This window comes from Narcine bancroftii, chromosome 9 (genome assembly GCF_036971445.1).
Source record: "Narcine bancroftii isolate sNarBan1 chromosome 9, sNarBan1.hap1, whole genome shotgun sequence".
Classification (NCBI taxonomy): Eukaryota; Metazoa; Chordata; class Chondrichthyes; order Torpediniformes; family Narcinidae; genus Narcine; species Narcine bancroftii.
Genome location: NC_091477.1, coordinates 104,764,917 through 104,772,054, shown reverse-complemented (window position 1 = coordinate 104,772,054; position 7,138 = coordinate 104,764,917). Strand labels below are relative to the sequence as shown.

Sequence of the window (7,138 nt, the reverse complement as noted above, 5' to 3'; positions counted from 1 at the left end):
ATGATAAGCAAGAAAGAGAACCTGGGCAATAATGGACAAGGTGTGGCATGCAGTAATATTTGCAAACTGGAGACCTGCATCACATTAACAAGCCTCCAGGAAAATATCCAAACAGCACAGTCAACCCATCACCTGACTGAAAAATAAAATGCAAATCATGGTAACATTAATGATCCTCACCCTTGGACAGAAACAGTTGTAAAATTGATGTGGTGATGTTACTCTAATTTTCATGCCACAAGACGAACTCCATAGATCTAGCTGAGGGTTCAAACCCTATAATGGCAGTTTGAGAAGTTTGACTTCATTTATTTCATGCACCTAATGAAGGGCCTGGACCTGTTGACATTTATCAGTAAATATTTAAATTATAAACCTGAATTTCAATATGAATTGCTGATTACACTAGACAACAAATCTTTTCAAAAGGTTTTCTTCCTGAAAAAAAAATTGGGGATTATGATAGACAACATCAAATTGAACACAAAGATAGTTTCAGATTTTCTGTATCACATAGGAGTTGGAGAAACATCAAATTAACTTTTATTGAATTTTGCATGTTTCATTGCAAATGGTGCTGACACATGCATTAGATCAACTGACCTAAAAATGTTTTAGCCACTGATTCTTGTTTATACTCAACATCTGATGCCTCTCGTATCAGTGTCCAGTAATAATCAGCCAGCATTGATGGATTCCAGTTGGCCTGATACTGCTTATTTATGGTTGCAATATCCTGGTGAAACTTTTCACCATGTTTGTCACTGACTGCACTGAGATCAGAAGGGACAATATCCAAGCGTGAATGAAGAAAATGAATTTTCAATGACACGTTGCACTTCAAGGTTTTGGGTGCTTGAAGCCTGTTGTCGATCAGCTGGATCTAGTTTGGTGCTCAGAAGTTTACAAGAAGATTCTCAACAACATCTTTAAATGCCTTCCATTCATGCCCATGCAAAAGACAATATTTCCATAGCCCCTGCAGAACGTATCCCAAGGCATGCTTGGACTGACCAAAGCAACTTGCTTTGTGGCCAATATACTGGTAGACTTAAATATGACAGGAAATCACAAAAATAGGCTACATCTAAAAAATGGGATGTGATAGGAAAATTTTAAAGTGATTTTTTTTTGTGATCAGTGGTCCAAAATCCATAAAATACACTCAGAAGGATTGAGGAAGCAAAATATTCGTTGTCCAATGTTATTGTCATGCATGTGCTTGCCTTTTTCAATAGCGTGGGAATAAAGTGTGTGCATATACGGAATGACAGAACTAACAAGTGCCTAAATGAGAATTTGTCATTCTTGGATTTCAATTGAATGTCATTATTTAACTGAATTACCCAAATAATAATTGAATTAATATTTCTGTTTTCTCACTATTAGAAAAATTCTGATGGAGATATATTTTAGGGGAAAGAAACAATTAAAATTTTATTTTGTCGCTTTGTGCTTGTGATAACATTAGCTGTACTGCATTGAAACAGCAATATCAGCTTGGAATCATGGTGTATCTCTTGGAGATCAAGTTCTCCACAGGATAGACAAGCTGTCAATTTCTTGAGGTTCTTTACTCCCATGGACAAATTCTGGAGTCCTGGAAATAAAGAAACTTTTCTCACAGCGACAAAAACAGCATTAGAGAAAGAAGCCAAACAATGAGATGTGACCGCTGCAAGTTGTACACCCACCAACTTTACTCACACAGGATGGTTGAATGACTTGTGTTATAAGCCAAGAGGACTCCGAAAGCCAGCAACAACTGAACTTCACTACGACAACGGTCACTTCAGCAAAATGTTTTTAATTTTCTTCAAACATAATAATATCAATATTTAACTTATCACTATTAACTTACCCTAATTTAACCCCTTTCTGATTCGAAGCGCGTATATGTAATGTTCAGGAAAGTTTCACTGTCCAGTCATTCACTTTTCACTTCTCCAAATTCATTGGTATCAGGCAGTTTTCCATTCTTTTCTCAGAATTTAACATTTATAATCTTCACCAGGTTCTGGTGCTTTAACTTAAACTGTTACTGCAAAGGAAGGTCTTCCTTGGTTTCAGAGAGAGATATTGATTGTTTGTTAGGACACACAAGCAAACTGATCTCCTTCGATCAGCTGCTTCAGTGTCTTGCCAACGAGACTTGTTTCCTCGTGGGTTTTCTAAAAGATAACCTCTTCTTCTAGGTTACCACCGAGACTTCTTTTTCCCCTATTTTAGGAGAAACACATTAATGAGCCACATCCTACAAAGATTGAGAACAGGCTGAACTCGGAACTCAAAACCCATCTTCAAATGAGGTTTTATAGCAAGACTTCAAAACTTGTAGTTTTACAACACCTCTTCCTGCTATAAACTGAAACTCTCTCCCCCCCACCTCTCTCTGCTTGCAAAATCAATGACCACTCTTAGAACAGCAAACTTCAACTAGACTTGGATCACTGGCAAAAGATTAATCAGTTTCTGAGCCTGGACATCTGTTCCTTTAAAGTCAATAGTCCATTTCAATTCCATAACATCAGTCCCCTTAACATCTACTTGTGAAGTCTTCATAAGCACTCTTCAAAGTCACTGTAGACGTGGAGTCTCTGCTTAGGCATAGCTCTTGCATTTCAAATGAGATGTCTTTTGTGAAATGTTAATGTCTGTTTGTGAAGCGTACCTAAACTAAAACCCCATAATCTATAACTTTTAAGATCTATTTTATCATAATTTTATTAACCCATTCCATAACACTAGGAACCAAACTTTGAACAGTTTTTGCAGTACAGACGGTAATTTTCAATCATTCCGAGAAATGCAATGTTGACGTCTACCTGTTGATCATTGCTAAATCTATCATCATGCATTATGACTGACGAGAGGCAATCAGAAAAACATGGGGCAAAGAAATGGACTTGAATTAATGGGAAGCAAATAAAAATTTATTTCTTTTAGACATTTCATCCATTGAAAATTAAAGGTTCCATCATCAAAACTCTTGAAATATGAAAATATTTACAAGGATATTCTCCAGTGGGACTTCATGGACACTTTCTTCCATCTCACTTTAAACGAAGTTACCTTTCTCAAATGGTTTTCCACTTGCTGTAACAATGTGCAGTGTATTTTTAAAGATAATGATGTATTTGTGAGCACAGAGAATGTTCTTGAGTTTCTTAATACAACCAGTTTTCAGAATCTTTTTGTGGGTGATGTAAAAGGCCAAACTAATTCAAAAGAAGGGAAATGAGTACTGTATTACACACCTGAAGACTTGTTCGATAAAACTTGCTATCTACCTTGTGTCAAAGGTGGTGGATTTTGATGGCTGGATCACTAGCAAGAAGATTAAACAGAGCGAAAGCTTAGAGCTGTACCCTATTAATGATTTTTTTTTGGGGGGGGTGATGTGCTTGGATTTATTGCAAATAACTCCTATTCATCACAGTGGCTTTGAGACCATTGAACTTGTGACAAACAAAAACAATAAAATGAACAACGAGCCTTGTTTTTTACATAAGCATGTTGGTGGTACACAAACCTCTTCCAGTAATTTGCTCTCCTGAAGAATGAAGCACAAGCTTTTAGAAATGTGGAAATTAATTCATAGTACTATTAATTATTTTGAGAAAATAAAAATACCATAGATATGTTACCAAAACTATTCTATAGTTGAGTATAATGCGCAATGTAAAAGCAAGATTCTTTGTGAAATACTAAATTTAAATGTATCTACTACATCTGAAAAGACTATATATTTTTATTTCTTCATCAACAATAATTTTTTTAATGTTATTCACCTCAATGTTGACAGACAGAATTATTCAATGTCTAATAATCTGAAATGTAGAAAAAGTAACATTTTCTTAAGTAGATGTGAATTTTACTATGTTTTTTAAAAAATTATCTGAATATTGGGAGTTTAGCATTTTGTCACATCTTGTGATTACTCCTTAAATTTGTTTGGTCTTTATTTATGGGGAATAAAGCTAAATATGGATACCATAGTATTTAGAGTAGTAGCTGTGTTTTTTAAAAAAACATTTATCCCATCCTGAGGAGTTTCTCTGCAAATTAAATACCTTCATTATACTTTGGAGTAAAATGTCATAAATGTTCATTTGTGGCCTTGCATTTTTTAAATTCTTGCCTTTACACCTTTTTGGGTTTCTTTCTCTCTGAAAATATTTCTGGGATTGAAGTGAAGTGATTTTGTAAAAGTGGCATGATCCCACTTTAACGGCTCCTTTGAATTCCAGATGGATCTCATCAACTTCATACCATTCAAATAACTTCTTCCTGTTTTATTTTCATCCTATCCACAAAACATCCATTGGAATTTAGGCCAGTGGCTATTTGATGCAAATTTCTTTGGGCTTTTAAAATAATTGTGCATCAATCCACAGGGAACTGATTGTCTCAGCATAATAGCTAGATATCTCCATGTTGTTAGACTTCAGTTAGCCTCTGGTCCTCCCAAAGAAAGTGGATTGGCTTGGTCCCTCATCTTTGTTGAATGTTGGTACTGTAATCAAATTTCAGCCCACTTACTCTATTGGCCAATGTTCTTTTTTTTCCAATTTGCTGCTTTTCAGGATGGCAATTTACATCAGTATCCAATTAATGATCCTAAATCCAGCAATCCCAATTTTTAGCTTAATCCAGCATGAATAAATTGAAAAGCAATTAGACAAATCCTTTGCTCATGGAGGTTATTCATGTAGGTCTGTTTTATTGGTGCATACACTGGAAACAAGGGATCATTGTTTAAAAGATCTTCACTACTTGGCACTATTTACATCCATGTAAGAACATTTAAATATATGATGTAAAACTGCAAAGCTTAAACCCTTACTTTGTGAGAAGTGCTACATGCCTGAATGCAAGGAATAAAACAAGTTTTATGTTTGTTAATATTGTTTAAAAAATGCTCTTTAGGAAAAATATTGAAATGTAAAAATATGAATCTAAAGCAATTTAAAAAGCCAATATCTGATTGTTTTAAGATACTGTAATAAATCTCTTAGTGCCTGCCACATTGACCACCGCCAGTGGGCTGATATCGCCTCAAACCGTGCATCTTGGCGCCTCACAGTTCGGCGGGCAGCAACCTCCTTTGAAGAAGACCGCAGAGCCCACCTCACTGACAAAGGAGGAAAAACCCAACCCCAACCTACCAATTTTCCCCTGCAACCGCTGCAACCGTGTCTGCCTGTCCCGCATCGGACTTGTCAGCCACAAACGAGCCTGCAGCTGACGTGGACATTTACCCCTCCATAAATCTTCGTCCGCGAAGCCAAGCCAAAGAAAAGAAGAAGAATAAAATGTATAAATGAATGAATCACTTCACTTTGCAAGGTGCTATGATTATGTACCTAAGAAAATATCCTATTTATTAAAATTATTACATTTGGGCTACTGAATTCATTGTTTGCAGAAGATCCTAATTTCCATTATCTTTCTACTTTATTCTAACATGAGGCAAAATATTATAAATTATCATGGTCAATCTTGGATTGTGCTGAGGAAGTAAGGGTCTATCTAGTGTAGAGTGATGTAGATTGATCAATTTTAATTAATGCACACATATGCTTTATTGCTTTGTGAAAGAATGCTGAGATGGTTGTAAATACTTCAGGGAAGTGAGGGGCCCCATGACTTGTGTTGCCTGGCAACAACAGCCAAGCTGAAATTTTAGCCCTGACCAAGGATAATGAGAGGCTCTGGAATGTGTTACCTGGTAATAACAACCTGCCTGATAAATTTTCCAGCAGTCCTGTTTTTCCTCTGGAATCATGTGAGTTACAAGAATTAGGGAAACCAGAACTGTAAAAATACCTGAGGGGAGGTGGACATGCTTGTGTGATAGGTCCACAATATCATGTAGATGGACACGGCATAGCTTAATGCTGATAGAATAATGCTTGCCACCTAGGAAGAGACTGTTTTGATTGGTTAATTTCAGATAGCATTGGAGAATTTAAACTTGTGCATTTGTATATTCAGGGAGCTCCTCGATCCTCTATGGAGATGAGAGACCTCCCATAGGCCTGTGTATCAAATAAAGGGAATTGGCTGAAGAAAAGTCTGAGTCTTCATTGTCCAGGAGAGTAAATTGCTGATTGGGACCTTACTCTAGAACCTTGATTGACACTGATCCTCCACAATTCCTGCTTTTGATGTTAGTGAAATATGGTAGCATTTAATGCCATTTTCCAATTGACTCCTTCAAAGAAATTAGTCACCAGAATGGCTGAAGTTTTAAAACAATGCTGGTGTGGTTTACTCCTAGAACAATGTTTTGAAGTGGATAGAGTCCCTGCCAGGTCTTGCATAATGTGAAACATCATACTTTCCACTGCAGTGGTCAGAGAAGGAATTCTGTCAGTAAAGGTAGAAAGGAGCATTACATGAATAATTAAGTAATTGGAACACCTGATGCTGGGAAATTCTGGTCTGCTGACATGAAGGGCACTTGGAAGGGCTGAGTCCAATTTCTTGTTGTCACAATGTTGCACAGCAATGATCTCCATAACAATTAACTACTCTGTATAGCGTTGAACTTAGACCATAAAATGGGGAAAATGCAATTTAGTGTCCGAACACTCATCTTTTAGCCATGTCAGTACTTTTTACTATCGTTTTACTGCTTGATGGTTATGGAAGAATTTGCTGCCTCTGTTCTGTTTACCAATGCTTTCATAATCTCTTTGTATTGTAGAATTCTTGTTCAATACTTTTAGTTTTCTTGTTTATTACACAATTCCCACCCAGTGTGAAGCCTTGATATTTTTTCTCAAAATCCAATGTATCAGTGGAAGCCTGGACTTTCTTGCAATCTTTATAGAATGCATTTAACTGGTACAGTACCAAGTTTGTACTACAATTTAAATATACTGTAATGTACTAGAGTAAATAGATATATAATCTTTAAAAATGAAAACAGCCACTGCTAGAATTAAAACCCCAGATGTTGAAGTTGTGAAATATCTTTTATTAAAGATGGTATTTGATACACTGTGTTTTGGTGATAAACATTGCTGGTGTCCTATCTGAACCACAGTGAAAGTACGGGCTTTGCTGTAAGACACCAGCCTTGTTTGATTTCCAGGGCCATCCATATATTTTGCTATTTTGTTTTTAAGAT

At 36.3% G+C, this 7,138-nt stretch overlaps 1 pseudogene; it reads left to right on the top strand.

Moving 5' to 3' along the window:
- On the top strand, positions 1 to 3,557 carry LOC138743590 (UDP-GlcNAc:betaGal beta-1,3-N-acetylglucosaminyltransferase 7-like; annotated as a pseudogene).
- The last annotated feature ends 3,581 nt before the right edge of the window (positions 3,558 to 7,138 follow it).